The 21,949-nt window shown below is 33.2% G+C and overlaps 1 non-coding gene and 1 pseudogene across 1 annotated transcript; one reads left to right on the top strand and one right to left on the bottom strand.

Moving 5' to 3' along the window:
- The first annotated feature begins 18,873 nt into the window (after positions 1–18,873).
- Positions 18,874–19,036, top strand: LOC112517505. Its single transcript, XR_003069701.1, has one exon. It is a non-coding gene; the product is annotated as a U1 spliceosomal RNA (small nuclear RNA).
- A 1,220-nt stretch (positions 19,037–20,256) lies between these two features.
- Positions 20,257–20,409, bottom strand: LOC112517523 (annotated as a pseudogene).
- Between the last annotated feature and the right edge of the window lie 1,540 nt (positions 20,410–21,949).

Raw genomic sequence — 21,949 nt, forward strand, 5'->3', positions numbered from 1 at the left:
CATTCAAGAAAGTTGTTTTCAAAAGGCTTGATAAGATGAGTGATTTCTAAACCTTTTTGCATAAAACTTGTTACTGGTTTTATTTGAATGTTGTTTATTATTGCAAAGAAGTCAGTTAATTGCTTAAGAGTTTTATCCGGACAAAGGGTGATCGGATTAAGTTTAAATCGGACAAAGCTTGTCTGGATTATTCTTAAATCGGACAAGGGTTGGGCAACTAAGCCCTAAACCGAACAAGTGCTAAACGGTTTAGTTTTAAACCGGTTAAGCATTGAGCGGGTTATGAATGATAAGTATGGTTAACATTTTGAACTGAGAAGTATGAATACAACCATATGTTGACCGGATTATTTTTAAATCGGTCAAGCTTTGAGAGATGTATTGTCCGGACTTGTTATCCGGACAAAGGTGTTGGAATTTATTCTAAGTGTTTAATCGGACAAACCTTGGGCAATGAGTTGTCCGGATTTGTTAAACCAGCCAAGGCTTAAATGGAGAAGAAGTCCGGCCAAGCCTAGGTTGACCGGATTTGTATTATGCCTTGTGCTTGATTAATAAAAATTGTTATTTTATCATAAAATGGAAATTTGATATAAATGATTTTGGATTGATAATAATTCCAATGGTTGCGGTCTATTTGGAATTATTTTATGAAATATTTTGGTGAGGAAATAAGGGTGGCATATCAAGGAGAGGTGTACCATGGGATAAGGGTGACATATCAAGGAGAGGTATACATTTGATATAAGGGTGACATTTGTATGTATGTTGTATGATATAACTCTTTCTATTATATCCCTTAAGACTACCATGGTCCGAAAATCTTTATTTCTTTGTGATTTAAAGATTTAGGATCAAGGTTCTTATTGGAAATTATAGTTTGGATGTTATTGAGGAGAAAATAACAAGTTTGGCCTGAAACTTTATTTAAACCTTGTGTGATTAGAAAAGGTTTAAAAAGTGGCATTATATGAAACCTGATTGATTCAAAGGTATGAGATTTGAATAGCTAAATGCTTAGCTTGAAAAGTGGAAAGGATCTGGTATTATGTCCCTATTCGTTCATATATTTGTTATATATATGAATAGTTGTTTTCCCATAAAGGTTTTGGTGATTTTCACCCTGCAATAACGTAAATAGGGTATCTCACTAGACCTTTCGGTCTAACCCTCGTTTTGTGATTTTAACTATGTATTGTAGGAGGTACCGACGGTAAGGGGAAGGGGAAAATGTGATATTTTCCTATATGCATTTCTGCTTGAAGAAGTGTTTATGATGAACGTTGATTAGTACAAAAAAATGTATTTGAATTTTTGGACCTTGTATTTGGTATTGATAAATTCTTGTACTAAGGGACCTGATTGATATAATAACATGTATTTCTTCTATATGAAATATGTGTTACATGCAATATGTGGTATGGGGTGTTACAATCATTGTTGGATAATTTTGACAACCCTGTATATCTGAAAGAAAGAGCGATATTGACACCAAAAAATGAAATGGTTCATGATTTGAACAACATTGTTATGGACATGCTACGAGGAGAAGGTATCACCTACCTCAGTTCAGACAATTTATGCAAAGGAAGTGTACAAACTAATGAAGAAGATCTTTTGTATCCATCAGAATTGTTGCATAGTTTAAAATTCAATGGTGTCTCAAACCATGACATTCAACTAAAAAAAGGAGCTCCAGTAATGCTTCTTAGAAATCTAAATTAATCAAAGGGGTTATGTAATGGCATAAGATTGATTATCACAAAATTGGGAAAATGGTCCATCATAGCAACTATTATTTCTGGAACACATGTTGGCAAAAATGTCACAATTTCAAGAATAATCATGTGCCCGAATGAAACAAGATGGCCATTCAAGCTCAATAGGCGTCAACTTCCTTTGCCAACATGCTTTGCCATGACAATAAATAAAAGTCAAGGACAATCACTATGCATGTTGGCTTATATCTCCTGAACCAAGTGTTTACCCATGGCCAACTGTATGTTGTTGTATCACAAGTTACATCACGTTAAGGGTTGGTCATACTAAATGCCGACAACGAGATTGAAGATCGAACCTTCATTAAAAATATTGTTTTCAAGGAAGTCTTCCAAGTTATTTCTTCAACAACTCATGATATTCAGGTACGACATCCTCAAGATCATAGTAACTATCAAATATTGCTTAGCTATAACATTGACACAATATATAAACTAATACTTTTCATTTAATGACTTTTTCTATAGGAGCCATCTAGCAACGAATTTTCAACCATATCACAAGTTTATTGTATTATTCATGATAGAGAGTAATATTTGGCTCTCTCACCACTACAACAAAATCGGGTTTATAGGACACTCCTAAATTGTAAGTGTCCTAATAGACCTCTTTATAGGACTTAGTTTATAGAACCAAAAAAATAAAGTGTTATATCTAATTGTGTCGTATTAAGTTTATATGACGTTTTTTGATGTCATAATAAGTTTTTTAGGACACTTTTAATATAAAGTGTCGCATTATCAACTTTATAGGACACTATTTGAAAAAATGTCCTATAAAAACAAGTGTCCTATAAAAATTGAGTTTATAGGACAATTTCTCAAAAGTGTCCTATAAAGTTGCTAATGCGACACTTTGTATTAAAAATGTCCTTAAAAACTTGTTAAGACACCCAAAAGCGTCGTATAAACTTATTACAACACATTTACATAGGACGCTTTATATTTTGGTCTTATAAATTAAGTCCTATAAAGCGGTCTATTGGGACACTTAGAGATTGGGTGTCCTATAAACCCAATTTTGTTGAGTGCACCTAATAATATACCGAATTGACAATAATTATTTATACATTATACTTTTATTTCTCACATTCAGTATATTACACGACTATATTATTCTTATAATAAGACAACCAAAAGCATGAATGTTAGTTCTCACTACAACAAAAAGTGGTTTATAGGACCCTCATTAGTGTCCTAATAAAGTAGTTAATAGGACTTTTAAGTTTATAGGACAAAAAATGTGTGTGTCTCAGCTAAAGGTGTTGTATTAGGTTAATGAGATGAATTTGAGTGTCCTAAAAAACTCTAGGATTATGATACAAATTCCRTAGTCCTATAAAATGGTTTAAGTAACACTAAAAAGTGTCCWAATAGACTATAATATARGACACTTTATGTTGTCACAAAATGTTTACATTTAAAAACAAATATGGGCGTCCCAAAAAATGCTTTTATWGGACAAAATTCAATGTCGCTAAAACAATTATATAGTACCAAAATATTTGTCTTAATAATTATGAAACAAATTTTAGAGTCCTATAAAATGAACTAAGTAATACTAAAAAGGTGTCCTAATAGACTATAATAATTAACACTAAAGGCGTCCTAAATGACTATAATGCGAGACGTATCATCCAATTATAAAATCCTTCTGTAATATTACATTTAAAAGCATATATGAGAGTGATTCGATTGAACAAAATTCGAAGTTGTACAAGTATTTAAATGAGTATCAACTACCAAGCTATGTATCCACCAGAAAGTTGTATCATGACAAAACAAAGTAACGAACAAGGATAACGCAAATACAAAAATCTTATTCTTCCCTACAAAAGGGAGATATTAATCTCTGTCATGCACAACCTACAATTAAAAAACAGATATATGAGCTTAAAGTTATATAATAAAAAAATTCTACACTTTATCAAAGATTAACATACCAAAGTGAAAGGACAAGGCCATGCGATTGTTGCTTCAATAGCTTCTTCAATTGTAATAAACAATTCATATGGTCTAACCAAACATTCCCTCCTTTTAATAGCAACCAAAACATGTACCTCACACCAATTTGGATCAATCTCCTCGCCACCAACCAATTCATCTGGATATAAGCTCTTAACATGTCCTCTTGCCACACTTTCCATGGAATTTATGATGCTTTTAAGATGAACAACATCCCCAAGCTACAAAAACATGATTGAAAAACAAGATTCTAAGATTTTATTAAAAAAAATGCACGGGAACACTTGAAGTACAACTTTATTCTTCTAAGATTGAAGAACAAGACTCTAAACTGTTCATCAGTCACATGAATACAACTTTATTCTTCTAGCTAAGGAACTACTTTACCCTAGGATTTAAGTTTTAGAAAGACACGTACCTTTAGAGGTTGAAGTTCGGTGGTAGCTTTAGGACGATTTATTGATGTCACGGGAACACTTGAAGTACTAGAAATATTTTCATTTGACCCTCGCATCTCTAATACCATAGCTTTCAGCTCACCTACTTCATTGCTAACATCTTTATATGCTCTTTTCCACAACATGTTCTCCCTATAATAGGTAGAGCGACTTGGCAAGACACCCCATATATCTGAACCTCAAACACCTAGCCCATACATACGAGCGCTGCCATGTTTGTCTTTTCCCATCACTTTCGAGAATATATCATTAGGCCCCGGCTCATCAAGTGAGCCCTCAGGAAGTTGAAAGTTAAGGTCTAGCATTTGTTTCTATAGTCAAATAAATTATCACTAACAAATATGATAAAACTTGTGAAAACTAATCTACAGTTCAAGTAAAACTTGCATATGTAATCGACAAAGTGTAAATATAACATACAATAGCATTTGCAGCTTCGACATTTTTGGCAATGCCGTTTTTAGAAGAAAAAAAATGCAACAAACAACTCCATTCGACTAGGTTCACGTCCCGACGAAGATTCCTATAACAACCCATATATATATATATATAAATACATATGCGTATTGCATCATCTATATGAATAACTACATTACCTTTTGTTGTTTCACAATAATCAATCTTCAATCTTCTATCAAGAATCAATGGCAGAAACTAAGATCTAACAATCAAGAACACATGAGAGAGTTGAGAGAAAAAGTCAAATTCCCAAATTAGTCAAACCTTCTATTACGTAATTAGATATTACAATGAAAGAATCCTACAACATTTACACTAAAACAAGACTATTTATAGGTTCAAACTACTACCCTTGAAAGTCAAAGTCAAACTATAGAAAAGTCAAACACGATGACTTTTATACAATTATAGTCAATTTAAACTTTCAAGACGAATAAAATTTTACACTGAATTTCAGTCATAACATTCTCCCCCTTTGTATTCAGACTTGAAAGAATTTGCGCGCGTTGAACCTTGTTTGAACTTGGTCACATTGAGCACTTTATGACTTTTTCAAAATCTTCAAAAATAATCTTCACTTTGAAATCTTCAGACAATTTTTGTTGAGAAAGATCTTCTAACATTCTCCCCTTCGAATGTAGAACAGTGATGATCTTCTCTTTTGACAATGTAGAATAAATCAGTAACGAACTTCATATATGATCTTCAAGATACGATCTTCAAAAAAACTCTTCAGACAAACAAATCAGTAACATTCTTCTTCAAAAATGAACTTCTTCAGATAATGAACAAACTTTCTCTTCAAAAGAAATCTTTATCAGTAAACTGTTGTAAGGATGATCTTCACATTCAAAAACTCTCAGACATTGTAGCATATGAATAATCTTCAGTAATAATCTACAGTCACACTCCTTTTGAGTCTTTTGCCGACATTGATGTTACTCCCCCTTGATCTTTACAACATATTCCCCTTGTATCGTTCGAAATTGAACATTTCATTCATTATTACATACTCCCCCTTATAATAAAATGAGAATCATTACATCGTACTTTAGAATGAATGAAATTTCAGCAAGAACCGTCAATTCATAAAAAAGTAAGCAGATCTTTTCAAATCCACTTGTATAATCTTTTCAGATTAAGGGAATGGGAAKGTAACAACCAATTTCAACTTATGAAATTGTTTTCAATCTTATAAAAAGATTGGCCTGTGAGTATAACAAATATACTCAATACAACGGATGTACTGTATATATGAGACTTTTTGAGGCTCATCTCACCAAGTCTTCCATTCAATCATCGATAGCTTAATAATAGCATATCTATGAATGTTTAGGCAAAATAACATATAAAATGCAAAACTGTGTAGTGTAGAAAGATAAAGCAACAAATGCTTCTGTTTAGGCTCAAAAGATAAACCGTGTGGACTACACAAATTTATCAGACTCAATTAGTGATAAAAAAGACTTGAAGGGGAGACATATATCCTTTTGTTTCAATATCAAATTTCTCTGAACGAGAAATTGATAGATTGTGAGCTACGTGCCCCAAGTGTTATTAAAACACTTATTTGTTAAGAGATAAATGAGTAGCTGGTGGGGTTGTGACAAGAATTGGCCTAGGCTTTGCCTTTTTCAATATTAGTCTCGAAAGAATTGAAAACTAATAGATTGTGTAGTATGCCCGGATTTTAGAAGTCTGGAACAGGATCTTGTTTATTCTTTTGATTCTGACACAACTCTCATCAATTCTTTTGTCTCACAACAACTACCCCTCTCATTTTCATTGTAGTCTCAGCACACAAACCCTTTTGTATTTAAAGCTCACTCAAATATGGCTGTCCTCTTGGGTAGGTTTGTCGGTTCTGACATTCTATAAAGGTATTTTTGTTAAGCACTTAGTCCCTCCTAAAATTTAGCATTATGCTCAATTGATCACGAACAGTTGATCAAAAATATTATTGCTATAAAGCACAATGATCATATAAAAATTGATCAAGAAATTTGGCTTTTAAGCACAATCAATAAAGGAATGATGCGATAATGATCAGATTATTCGGTATGCGAGAGAAATGAATGAAGATCTGTAAGTACGAGTTTACAGATTCTGATTAAAAAAAGTATATCAATCAAGGTAAAAAAAATCCGAAAATCAACGTTTGAATACAAACGAGCGTATTATTACCGAAAAAGATATTATTTTAAGAGACGTGATAATAACAGTTTGAAAAATATCTAAAACAGGTATTAGAGTTATGTTTGATGAGAAATTACACAAGTAAAATCTCAGGAAATACTTGTTCAGAAAATATACTCGTTTCCTTAAAAACAACTCATTTTCCAAAAACATTTATTCAAAAACTTCTAGAGACTCCCCCTAGAAAGTAGATTTAAGTAATTTTTCAGTTAAGCTCAAAAAATAAAAATGGAAACATTTTAAGCACGGGTCCTAAACTGGGTGTTTAGAAACCACACTCGGTAAAGCACGGGTCCTGAACTGTGTTGTTCAGAAGCCTTGTTTAGAACAAATTACAACTCTCCCTGCATTAGTGCATCAATGATATAATATTCTGATCAGCACAAAAATGACACACCTGCAAACGAACTTGAAAAATTACTTAAATCAAACAGATTTTGGTACCCAAACGAACTTGGGTCCTATTTTGTTAGTATCGGGCTGGGATATGTTGTAACTTCCAAACCATCTATTTCTATTAGATGTTTTCTTTTTCGCACTTTTAACAGGATGATTATATACATAATATGATTCATACCAATTATTATAATCATACATGTTCTTACCTTTCCAATCCTTCTGATATCTGTTGTCTGCACTCCATCTGTTGTACGTCTTCTTATTCACAAAATCTGTTGTTTTGCATGTGGAGCACATGATTCTTCTCTTTCTAAGATTAATTAGATCAGAAGTAGATCTTACAAAACAAGGAAGATGATTATTAACAACAGGGGTACAAGATGAAACAGATTCRGATTTATTGACCCAAATGCTTTTAACCTTAGAAGAGTAATTGGGTGATCTAATGACATACCCTTGATAATATTGATTAGAAGAACGAGAATAGTTCTTAGAAACAGTTGATTTAGAGCTGCTTGAATAACTGTTCGATTTGGAACAGTCATAGAAGCTAGTTTTACACTGAGAAGGAGAACCAATTGAGCTTTAAGCACAAGAAAAGTCTTTGACTTTCTGTAATGACTTTCTGTAAAAGCTGGTCTCTTTCCATAGTAACTAAATCATACTTATTTTTGAGTTATGTTCTCATCTTCAGTTCAGTTTCAAGGTCTGTCTTCAGATCAGACAATTTCTTTGTAGTATCCAGGAGTTTACCTTCTAACTCCTTCTTAAGCATTTCAAACTTCTTCTTCTGATTTATAAGCTCTATTCTCTCTTCATATGAGCTGCTCTTCTCATTCTCAGAAGTGATGTGAAGCCACTTTTTCTTTTCAGCAAGCTCTTTAGCAATATATGTATGTTTCTTTGTAGTATTTCTCTTCTCAAGAGCAAATTGCTTCTTCTCTTCATCTAAAGCCTTCTGCTTTAGAGCAATGCTGTCAGATAATTTATGATTTTGGCTTAGACATTCTTCTTTGATGTCTTTCTTCTCTTTATCATTCTTGGCTCGTTCGAAGAATATTAGCTGCTCAAAATCCGAGATTTCCTTTAACAACCTTTTGGCGTTTAGCTCAAGAGAGTTTATCTTATCCTCATAAGATAAACGTTCAGCATCAAACTTTTTCTCTATATCAGAAAATCTTTTCTTCTCCTTTTCAAATTCATTCCTTAACTCACACAAATCACTCTCATATTTATGAAGTTTTACAGTTAAGTTCTCAGTATCTGTATCATCTTTCTCAGAAGAATTCCTCTCGGTTTGCAGATCTTGAAGTTTATTGAGTAATTCCTTATTAGCATTACTCCAAGTTTTCAATTCTTCTTCACACTCTTTTCTTACAGTGTTTAAAGTTCTCTCAAATTCACTAGTCTTAACAGATAAATCATTTTTAGAACTTTCTCTCAAGGTTTTATTTTCTCTTTGCAGATCCTTGATAAATTCTTTATCTGCAAAATTCTCATCATACATATTAAAATATTTGTCACTGTAGTCCTTTACGCTCCTTTCTAATTCAGAAATTCTCTCTCTCAGTTCTTTATTCTCTCTCTCAATATAAACTTCATTTTCTAACAGATTGATTAAGTTTCAAATGCTATGAAATCAATTAAAAAGAAATAAAAAACAGTTAAGCTAAAAAACAAATATAGAAACACAAAAATTGATGAGAAATCAGAAAAACAGCAAAAAATTGTCAAAAATCAGTAAAACAATCAAAAACTATTGAAAACAGTTAAAAACAATTAAAATAGTTAAAACTGATGAAAAACAGTTTTCGCGATAGAAAATAGTTCAGGAAATCTCAAACAGTTCAACACAATACAAAGCAGAACAAAAACAAATAAAAACTGTAAAATCCTCAAAAATTAACAAGTTCGGATTACACAATGATGTCCAAGGAAGGATGCTAGTAAGTGAAAATACAACCAAGTCTTTGGCAAAGAAGTTATACGGGTAAGCTATGTAAGCAATCAAGCATAAATTGCTCAAGACTCGTGCGATTTAAGGTGAATGGATTAGATGAAGATCACTCAAAAAATCAAGCAAATATGAGATCTCCGGTCAAGTTATCCTGCGGATTAGATGAAGTCCGCTCAAGAAGTTGTGCGGATAAATGATCTTCAGTCAAGACTTGTAAGAGGTATGTCAAAACTGGCCAAGTCTTGTGCGATAAACAAGTCACAAGCTAGGCGATGAACTTCCTAACTATAACCAGCGATATACAGTAATCCGGGTAAAGCTTGTACAAAGAAAACCAAAACTTGAGCGATTTATACACAAATTGATCGATTTACACACAAGCTCAAACAACAAATTCAAGCAATAAACCAAACGATAAGGAAATCCGGTCACCAAGTTCAAAGATAAACCAAGCGATTTAGGAAATCCGATCACTAAGTCAAACAGCCTAATCCGTCCAGAACCTGTGCGATTTACAGCCTGTGCGATTTACAGCCTGTGCGATTTACAGCCTGTGCGATTTACCTTGTCCGATGAACTATCTTCTCCGCCTAGGCCTTGTCCGATATGATACCTAAACCGTCTAAGCTTTGTCCGATATGAAGAGAGATCCGGTCACAACTCAGACTCGCCAAGCGATAAATCAATATCCGGTCACCAAGTCATTTAGCTAATCCGATTACTAAATAAAATGTCAAGCGATTTAGTTATTCCCCTTGAGCGATTTAGATACATCCGCTCACCATCCTCATCAAGCGATTTAAACCAAACTAGTCACAATTGAATCTATGAACTATGCGATTTAGCAATATCCGGACAACATCTAATCTATGCACCAAGCGGTTTACTTATGCCAAACACAACCCAAGCGATTTACCTAAATAGATTACAACCCAAGCGATTTAGAAACAATTCAAGTCAACATTCATAATCCGATCAAAAATCAACAAACAAACACAAAAACTACAAAAATTCATACGAAAATGGATCAAAATTGACCTTTTTGATGAGATTTATCAAGAACACGAAAAACTTTAAAAATTCATAAAATCAACAAATCTCTTTAAAAAAGTGTTAAAATCTGAAAAATTTATTAACAACAATCATTCACATATCAAATACGCACACGATGATCAAAATTTTAACACCTAAATAGAAGATTTAGAAAAAAATTCGGTTCAAAATCAAAAAAAATGATAAGAACACTAAGAACACATATAAAGAACACCCAAAAATCCAGAAAATTTTCTTCCAAATATCTTCAAATTTTTTATTTATTTCAACGATTTTTTTGCATTTCCAGATCTGATACCAATTGTTGTCCCACAATAATCAATCTTCAATCTTCTATCAAGAATCAATGGCAGAAACTAAGATCTAACAATCAAGAACACATGAGAGAGTTGAGAGAAAAATTCAAATTCCCAAATTAGTCAAACCTTTTATTACATAATCAGATATTACAATGAAAGAATCCTAAAAGATTTACACTAAAACAAGACTATTTATAGGGTCAAACTACTACCCTTGAAAGTCAAAGTCAAACTACAAAAAAGTCAAACACGATGACTTTTATACAATTATAGACAATTTTAACTTTCAAGACGAATAAAAATTTACACTGAATTTCAGTCCTAACACTTTTAGTTTTTCACGAACTCGAGCGTAACTTTTTTTTTCCTTGTAATATGCATCATCTTCTTATATCCCCTACTAGTCTTATTTCTTTCACTGATTTTCTGAAAATGACATATAAAGCTATAAGCTAGAAGTGGATAAATTATATATCCATGAAAACAAGAAAATTCACAAAAAAGTTTTCTAATAGACAAATGTAAAAAGAATATAACATATGCTAAAAACCTAATGAAGATATCATATGGAAGACTAGCACCCGATCAGGACGCACTCACTCACATGCAAACAGCCAGCAAACAGTCCCTCAAAACAAGAAAAAACTAACACTAATACTTTATAATATTATTATAAAAAATGGCTACCAAATTACGATGTTTATAGGATTTGCCACACAAAAACAGCCAGCAAACAGTCCCTCAAAACAAGTGAATGGATTATTGATATGAAGCTTCCTGCTTTAAGTTACTGTGATTGAACTTTGATCATTGTGGGCTTAATTAATTTAGTTGGTTTGGGTGTGACAGCTGTAACAACAAACAGTCCCTCAAAACAAGAAAAAACTAACACTAACACTTTATAATATTATTATAAAAAATGGCTACCAAATTACGATTTTTTATAAGATTTGCCACACAAAAACAGCCAGCAAACAATCCCTCAAAACAAGTGAACGGGTCAAGAGAAGATTGATGTTTATAGATGATCCAGCATAGAGTATTGACCAGAAACCCAACAGAGATTTTATCATTAATGAAAGGAACCAGAGAGAAGTAGAAAACAACAAAAACAACAGTAATCAAAGCAAAGTATAGACACTTTCAGTTTGTTTTGAAATAATATACCTTAGCATCTTCTTTGTTCCAATTATCGATAAGATTCATCTATTGATCCGGACGAACTCTCTTAGGCTTAGACTTTATTTGCTCTTGAAGTGATAGAGATGGATCATAGTAATCTTTCTTTATTCTTGCCCTCCAATTTCTCACCTTGTTTGCAAATGATTTTAAAATCCAATCATCGGATCCCGGTGGAAGATCAAATTTTGTCTAACAAACAAGAAAAAGTTAGATAATAATAATAACATGATATATCAAATTTACGTTAAGTATACCTCTATAAAGTTTAGTAACATTCCTTTCTTAGTTATGCTAACTTGATGCCATGAAATATCAACTGGACAATACTTTCCACTTCTTGCCAAAGATCCCATGAATTGACTCAATTAACAGAAGAATTTAATGTAAAGACACATGTCTTGTTGTTTTTTATTACACTTTCCCTCAACTTTCTAAAACCCCTAATAACCAAGAAAAGAGCATTACTAGGGAGAGAAAGAGAGAGAGAGAGAGAGAGAGAGAGAGAGATATGGGAATATGGAGAAGAGGTGTGGTGGTTGGATATTAACTTTTTGTGACAAGAGAACAGGTATATCCAAAGTGGATGATTAACTGGTTCAGAGCTCTCTTGATGTATAATTTTGACCTTTTTAAGTAATTGAATTTGTGCCTTATATTCAACTTCTGAAGAAATAGCCTTGTGTCCTTTTCAGTTTTTGAGATTTTGACTTTTATACCATTACGGTTTTAACATTTTTAGTTAACTGGATTGGTTTTTAGCTTTGTTCAATTTATGTCCGGTATAGTTTTTTGATGAATCATTTTGACTTTTAAAGTTGTTCATTTCCCTGCTTGTTTGATTTTGAGGTTCTAAAGTCATCCATAAGTTTTTCTGTTTTTTGTTGATTTTGACTCTCATACTGTTTTAATAACTTTTCAAGTAATGGGGTTATGTTCAAATGGATTGGTTTTAAACTTTATATCCAATTTGGGATCTTATAATGCATTAGACATCAAATCTAACATTTCCCAACTGGAAAGCATATTATTTATGGAACCCACCACATTTGACAGTCGCATCAATTTTCATTTACATTTACTGGGATGCCAAAAGCAATGGTTTTGGATTGTGATAAGGTATTATTGATCCAATTTGGCAAGATCTATCCAAAAAGCAAGGAACTTAACGGTCTTGAGGAGAAGCACTTCATACCATTTGATCTGTATCATAATTTTCTTATAGAAACTAAGCCAATTCGTTATTGTGTTCAATCATTCATACCATTTGATTCGTATCAGTTGACTGAGATGTGAAAATAGATGCATTTTTGCAAGTATGTAAAGGGAATAAAAGCAAACAAGACTAAAAATTCCATCTAAATAACTTTCTTTAGGAAAGGTTTAGAGTTTTTGACCTCAAACTCTTTATTCTACATCTACCAAATGTATTTTCTACAATTTCACAATTTAACAGTGTGTTCATAACAAAATATGATCTCTAAACTTCTCACTTAATAATTCCTTAAATCACATACTCCATCACAACCTAAAATTCTTTCACACTACATATTCATTTTCCCCGAACCAATATATTGCAACTCTCTTTATGCTTACAAAAACAAACATTCGAACAGAATTATTGTGATACTTTTACCACTTTATTTTTAATTCAAACTTCTCGATGTTTTTCTTCATGAAGTAACAACGACTGCACGAAGCGCGGTAAAGTTGCCTACTTCAAGTATAGTCTTGGAAGTTTGGAAAACATGATTTCGACTATAGTAACATTCTACAAATTTCAGCAAGTTTTCTTGGGAGTTATAAAATGAATATTTTATCTGATTTCAATTATTTTTCTTTATGAAATTGCCAAGATGTCCCTAGGATTAGAATATACAGGTATTTCAAGCAATATTTTGTATATTTGGCTTTTTAAGATATTTTCAAAATATTTATACACTTGGGAGTTCACATTTCACTTGTTTATTTTAAAAGGAGTGATTACAATAAAAAAGAATTATGTGGCATTTGTTTTTTAAGAGGTTCTGAAGTCTGAAATCTAATTTCACTTCTGAATTTTAAGAGGTGGTACTGAAGTCTGAAATCTGAATCAGTCAGACTGTTTGTTTTTACGTCTGAAGTCTGAAATCTGAATCAGTCAAGTTTTGGATATGATAGATTTTGATCGATATGGGGGGGTTGTTTTTTACGAGAATATGTGGATCGATCTGGGTGATTGATTTGGAGATCGAATGTCTTGCGAGATAGATTTGGAGGAATAAATCTGGAGGTGAGGATGGAGGGAAGAGTTTGGAGGAAGCTATTAAGAGGATTTAAGTGATTATGTTATCACTTTTTTTTCAGAGTAAATTAAGAGTTTTTCAGCTCTTATTTATATAAAAAAAAACAAACGGTCTGAAAATAAAAACGTCTGAACAGTTCATACTTAAGAGGCATTAAGTGGTTTTTTTCAAAAAACAAACAAGCCCTTAGATTATTTAAAAATTAAGATTTTAAAATGTCATAATAATGTGAGTTATTATCGAGCACTTTGCTTTTAGAGGATTTATATAAATTATATATTTCCTGAGGAGAGGTGTTTATAATAAATCATTTAATTATTTAGATGATCTTTTATAATTAGATTAACCGTCTTATTTGAGTTAAATAATTATCGGGACGCTATAATTTAGAGAGATGGATTTATAAGATCATAAAATGTTAATTTTGACGTTTTAGGAGGCCATCGAGTTTTGGATTTTGGGTTTGAGTAAAGGTAGTCGGGGTTGATCGAGTTGACCAAAGGTTGACTTTTGATACGTTTGACCCACGCATATTTTAATGATGGTGTCAAATTGAGTTATTTGAGGCATATTAGGATGCTCAGATATGGAGTTTGACTTTAAGCCGGATCGAGATTAACCATAGTTGATTTGTTTGAGAAAGTAAGCCATGAATTAGATATTGTGGTATGAAACATGTAGGTCTTTCATCGGGAGGTATCGATAGTCGATCTATGCAATCAGGTGAGTTTTCATGACACTTACAATGAGATGCATACATAAGTACCAAATTATTTTATCATGCTATTATTTATGGTGGTGAATGTTAGGCATGATACCGGTTTTAATACATGACATCGGTTATATATTTACATGTATATGGAGCTTTGTGGAACATGCATGTTAATTGTTCTCCCATTTTTTAAACATATTTAGCATGCTTATGTTTTCAGTTGGTTTAAATTGTACAAATGGTATATGGTTTGAAGTATGGGATGTCAGTTTGGTTTGTCACACTTTAGGGGACGCATGACACCGAAATGGGTGACTAATGCCTGTGACATGAGAGCATGACCCCGTATTGGATTACTAGCTATAGGTGAGTCGTACACACCCAGGGAATGCTTGCAACTTATTAATCCCTACTCGATGACACAGTTATGAGGTCTCGTTTATTTTAGCTTTGGATGTTTTCAGAAAATGCATACTATTTTATACAAAGTTTTCATGTTTGATATGTGTGACAAGATATGATTTCACTTACGCAAACCATGAACTCACTGATCTTTATAAGCTGACTACAGTATGCATCTCAGGCCAGGTTGTTCGAGGTTGGATAAGGACAAAGGACATGCTTAGAGACTTACTTGTTCTTATCTTAAATTCGGCTTTTATTTAGATGTTTGTGTATGTATCAGTTGTAACTTAATCTGGTATGGAATGGCTTAGCTTTTAAGTTACATGTTTATGTATTTTGAAGACTTTCTCTACGATAGGGTTTATGGTTTTAATTTATCCGTCATTTTGGAGTACTTTTGGACAGTTTGTTTTAGATCACGTAACATTCCTCATGGGAGAAAGGAGGGTGTTACACTTGTGGCATAAAATTATAAGGGCTTACAAGTGGGACAACATACCTCTGTGAAAAAAGTGACAAAGAGTTATAAGCAAGTCCATGATTGAAACAAAAGATGAGCCCTTTTAACCAACACAGTTTATACCTCTTCTGAAAACGCAATGGTAAACAATAGACTGTAGAAGAAAATTAAATTTGGAAACATGCTAAAAATGTGAGTGTTATGGGTGATATGAATACCATTAACAACCAACTATTGGTTCCAATTATGAACATGGAAGCAATAAATGATTTCAAACTCGTGGAAGATCTTGAACATACCAAGTTATTTGTGATGATAGATATACATAAGGGTCGGATTTTGATGTGATCAAGGGGCTAGCACTGAGAAAATTGTTTTTAAGTCCATCACATACAAACACATCAAACACATGCAACCATAAGAACACATATTCATATATCGTGAAAACAACACCATTCACTTAATAATGAATTTTCAGTCAGGATTGTAGTATCACTACTTACTTCTACAAGACTTTCTCTGCCCATTCTGATCTTCCAACAACTTCAACTGATCACAAGAAACAAATATTTCAACACTCTCTCTTTTTCTCTAAGATCATCCCCAACCTTGTCCCAAAAAAACACCAAATATGTATATTTATTTAAAATAATATATAATAATTGAATTAGTGGTGGGACCATACATTTGCCTTTCACAATCGAATACTGCAAATATGCAGTTTCAAAAACTTGGCCGGCATAAAGTTTGGCGTTTTATCGGACTCCAGCTTCAAAAATTGAATTATACTTGTCCATTGGAGATGCTCTAAGATGACATATCTTTATTTACCTTTCCGTTTTGAACTCCAAATCCCATCTCTGATACTATATCCTCTATTCTTTCTAGCAAATTTCTTCGAGAATGGATGAATGTTATCCAGAAAGCAATCCTAGACTCAGAGACTTCACAAATAAGTGAAAAAAGAAAGAAATTTTTCTCAAAGAACCCAGAAGCGTTAATATGAGTTGGTGATTCTGGCTCTTTTTCAGAATCCCTTGGTTGCTACGAGCAGAACAAGGACTAAAAATCAATGCTTTCAAGATAGTCTTGTAACAAAGATGAAGTGACATTTAATATCTTACAACCTTGTGCAACGAACACATCTTCATCCTCTTCCTCAAAACTTGCAGGAGCATAATCTCATTTGAACCATTCATTGATTTGATTTCCACAATCATTATCCTTGTTTTAGAGTTAGGGTTAAGAATTCTTTTTTATCAAACTCTTTGCTCATGGTGGGATGGGGATGGAGAGAAATTAGGAACGATTTGATTTTGGAGGATGGTGAAGGGTAATTCCATGGGCGTAGGATAATCAGAGAAATTTTTGAACAGAACCGTTTGGTTTCAAGGAATCACTATAGAGGTTGTTTTTAACGTTTGGGTTGGGGTAGAGAAATGAGGACGGTTTTGGAATGTGGAGAAGAGATCGAAGGGAAATATGCAAATAATCGGCCAACTTTTGGAAACTAGCAAAACCCCACTTTAATTTCAAGCTATAGTTCGCCAATCATTAGAATTTTTGAAGTACTCACATCACGTCAACAAGAGTAGTTCTGTATATCCAAAATGGACCATTGAATGAAACAATCAACAACAGCAGTTGTGGATGTCGCTTGTGGAAATGGTTATGATAAATTGGCAATGATGAATATGGTGTGTGACAAGCCACATAGTGGCTGTATTTATGCAATGGATATTCAAGAAATTGCATTAAAGAATACCAAAAGTAATACTATTTTTCTATTGTCTTTGTTGGAAAAGCAAAACCCACAAATTGTGATAACCAAAAAAATTATTACATCTAAATATCAGTAGCTAGTTTTGAAAAGCAACAACAAGGAAATCAATCAAGAAATAGAGCATGGCAAAACCACTAATCATGATAAGCAAAAAAGTATTACAACCTTTATTTGCACCGGGGAAGTTCCCAAATCGATTACATAGAGAAAAACTCATTTGCATTGTTCAAGTACAGAAAAACATAGAGAAAAGATAGAGGGAGAGTTTCGATGGTACCAGTTCGAGACTGAAAAGGGAGGAAGGCCAAGTGATGAACGACGATGGAGGAGAAGTGACAGAGCCGAAAAGGGAGGAGTGTGCGGAGCGACAGGGAGGAGGAGCGATGAGGGATGGAGATCGAAGAGGAGCACGATAAGTGATGAAAACCTAATCGTGAAAAAGGGGCACCACATAGAAAATTGAAATATAACCCAGGTAAGCATTGTTTTGGTGCTGACACGGTAAGTCCTCGGTCAGCGTCTCGGTCAGTTTTCGGTCAGAGCGGTAGTCTCGTAAACAAGTGGACTGCTGAACGAGTCGGCATTGATGATCGGTCAGCACCTAGTACACAACCCCAAAATTCAATATCTTATTTTTAAATTTTTTAAAATATATAAAAAAATTATGACATAACATATAAACATTTTTATATTTTCCAGCAAAAATAAGAAAATTCACACATATCTAAAACTAAAATAAATTGTAATTAGAAATATTTTCTTTCATCTTTGATTTTGTTGGACCACCACCACCACTTCCAAAATTCCTCCATAGCCAACAATATCAAGTTTGGTTTTTAATTTTTATGTTCTATCTCAAGTCAAGTTTAAAGCTATATACATCACTTTTAACGGTAATCCATGGTTAAAATCAGTAATTTTTTTTGACTCTTCGAATCCCCCATGGATGAAGATGCTCGAGATTAATCGGAAATTATGATAGGATTTTGGAGACAGGGGTGAGGAGTGGAAAGAACAACGATGGAGCGATGGAAAGAAGGCAACGTTGAGGGAGCGATGAGAGAAGAACGATCGGAATTAGTATCTACAGTTGCCATCAGAATTTGTTTTAATTTAGAGACTCTAAATTGTAACATTTGGAGACAGAAACTGCATTCTAGTGCTTAAATTGGATGAACATTTAGTAGTCTACTTAAATTGTAAGCAATATTTACATATTTATGTAGTGATCAGCATATAAAATGTCAAATAGTAAAGAAACTACAGATATTCTTGATAAATTATGAGCAATATCATCGTTTTTTATGATTCAAAATGAGTTCTCATCATATTTTTGATATTATTTGTAAAAACCAAACTGCATTTATATAATTATAAAGATAAATAATTACATAAAACTAGTAACTAAGATCCCACATGGGTGTTGGAATGAAAGTTGCAGCCCCAGCAAAATCTATATAACAAGAGTGTTTTACAACTTTTTACTTACTTACCTGGACGGGATCAATGGGTGATCAATGAGGCCTATGGTCTAGGTTGGTGACCTCCATTGCACTTAATTAGGAGGGGTGCCACCCTAAGGTCGGTCCAAGTGGTCGAGCCTACGTCATAATTTGTGTTAGTGGGGGCTGCGTTCGCGCGGCCCCTAACCAAACATCCAGTCCTAATAGAAGCTTGTTTGCTTTTTTTTATTTTGTGGTAAAATTCATTTATCATCTAAGGTTAATTATTGATTTCTACGTCAATATAGGAGAATAACGATTGAATCAAGTTAAATATTTTAGGTGGCTTCAGATTAGAGTTACCGATGAAGCTGATACCGATTGTTATTAAGACTCTAATTCAACCTAGACATCCAAATTGGGAAGCATTGAAGGCGCCATCAATTATGTTGATGTAAATAGAGTTATTTTTTTGATAATAAACTCACGCACCCTCTGGTCAAAGTACCTTTTGATGTTTTTGTTGATCAATATGAAATTTTCTTACATGGGTTTGATGATTCATGATACTGGTATGTGGAATGAAGCTATATATATATATATATATGTGTGTGTGTGTGTGTGTAAGCATTATATAAATAGAAAAAAAAGACTAAAATGGGTTACTAATTGTTCTTTAAAAAAAAAACTTTTACAGACGGATCACGGTAAAGAAAAGAGTCAGTCTCTGATCCGTCCGTAATTGGGGTGATCCGTTGATAATAATGGGTCACCCGTGATCCGTTGGTGATATCATTTCCCACAATGATATACTTTCACCGATGAATCACAGACGGATCCGACTTCTAGCGACGGATTACCTGCGGATTTTTCCATGGGTTAGAGTCTCATTTTTCTTGCAGTGACTTGAGGCACATGATGAGAGTGTCAAGAAATGACAGGTCAAAGTGGACAAACTTCTATTTAAGTAAAATGATACGTAAAGCTCCTTTTCTTTACGTCAAGAATGTCGGTTATGTTAGTAACGGGTTTTGTCGACTGAATCAAATTAAAGGTTTTGGATGGCTTCAGATTGCTGCTGATACTAATAATTAATCCATGTTGTTTTCATGTGGCTATAAATCTAAATGAATTAGCAAGTAAAAGTTGGCAAAATGGGAAACTGTTTACATCTCCCATACTTCTTACTGTACACAGCAATACGAAAGCAAGATATGCTTCTTAGCCTTTGCTCAAACAATTAGTCCTTGAAACAATTTCTGCATTCACCTCGACTTCCATATCCTTTACGAAATCCATATCTTTTCCAACACTTGCAATGCAAAATTATGCCGACTGATATTCGTTGAAGAACATTAACAGTTACAAGAAAACCACAATTCTAACGCACGTTTCAAAACAAGTTTGTAAACTAAGAAAATTATAGGGTTATTCCCGCAAGAGAACCCTTCCAGAAATTCTCGACGGCCAAGGGGAATACCCAAGGCCGAGGAGGGGGTTTGGAAATAGTTTTCAACCAGCAATTGACGCGCCTCGGTTATTACCTCATTAGCTACGTCATTGCCCCAAGCGCAAAGATGCTCTTTCTCCCTCCCCCCGCCTCCATTTTATTCTAACTTCTCTTTCAACACCCTCACATTGCCCATCCATGTGGGATCAATAACAATAACTTTTTAATTAATATCCATCTTTCCATTCCATATCCTTACCATTCCTCATAATTTTGTTGTTTTCATACCTTTTAAACACGATTCTAAAGAATCACAAGGGATTTGTTTTTCAGCAGTCTCCCTTAAAGAATGTAATTTTAAAACTAATATATACATACGGGGATGTATTCTCTTACACTGGTTTTCAACATGTCAAGGATTCCATGTTCTCCAATCTTTGGCCCCAAATGGAGCCAGTGAACCGGGTTCCCCAACAAGTACCATGTGTTATAAAATGCCTTCTTAACCTACTTAAAAGAAAAAATCTGACGAAGTTAGTGACATGACACATTGTGTTATAAAATACAAACCACAAGGATGTAATTCATAGATATTTGAAAATAGGACCCAAAGTGTCAAAACACATGAATCATACAACCAAATTTGTAATTCACTCTTAAACTAATATTGGATTTCAAAATTTGTTATATTGATTAATTATCTAAAAGATGAATAGGAAAAGACGATGAAAGCCTTTTTTTTATTTCTTGTGAGAAGTCCCCTTCCTTTTTTATAAAAAAAATGGACTTCGTTTTCTTTCTAGGTCATGAAAAAGGCCTGAATTCTGTCTGTCACGTATGGAATTGTAGTCTGACCCACTTTCATTTGCTGGTCGAATCATTCCCACGACTGTGTATATTGATAAGAAGAATTATGAGAGATCATGCATTAGTGTAAATATATAGGTACATGTCATATAGAAACCTTTTATGTTATAAACCCTGTGAACCAATTTAGACCACACATACATAACTTCTGTCTTAAGTAATTTATCAATCGCTTCCTAAAAGACTCATTTTTCCCCATTTGATATCACTTGATTGGTGTACAGTTTCGTTGGTAAAATGACACTATATTCAAAAACATACCAACCTCATGTGTTTCATCTGTGAAATAACACAACACTGTATTATAAAAATATATCAACCCACAACATTGGTGAAACAACATTGTTTTGTTTCAAAAGCAAAACAAAAAATGAGTCTTTTAACGAAACGTGTGATATTTTAGTAAAGATAATTACGGAAGTTAAATATGAGTGGTCTGTATTGGTTCATGGAGCTTCTAACATATATGCGGTTTCTGTTTGATTTTCCCCCTTATATACATATGTATTTATATAGAGAGACGAGGGGAATCAAACGAGAACGATATCTATTTAGAAGAATAAGAAAATAATTTAGGGCCAATCATTTCATTAAATAATACCTTAAATAAAACTTTCTTAAAAATTATCCAAAATAACATATATGTCATTTGTTATATACAAATTATATATGAAAATTCATTTATTTATATAAAGATTATTTAATAAATTTAATTAAGGTATTTATTCATTTATATATAGAGAGAGAGGATCAAAGGAGAACCTCAAAAGTAGCCAAATTCTCCTATAATCTATGTTTTGGC

The sequence above is a fragment of the Cynara cardunculus genome (genome assembly GCF_001531365.2).
Source record: "Cynara cardunculus var. scolymus isolate 2C chromosome LG 8, CcrdV1, whole genome shotgun sequence".
Lineage (NCBI taxonomy): Eukaryota > Viridiplantae > Streptophyta > Magnoliopsida > Asterales > Asteraceae > Cynara > Cynara cardunculus.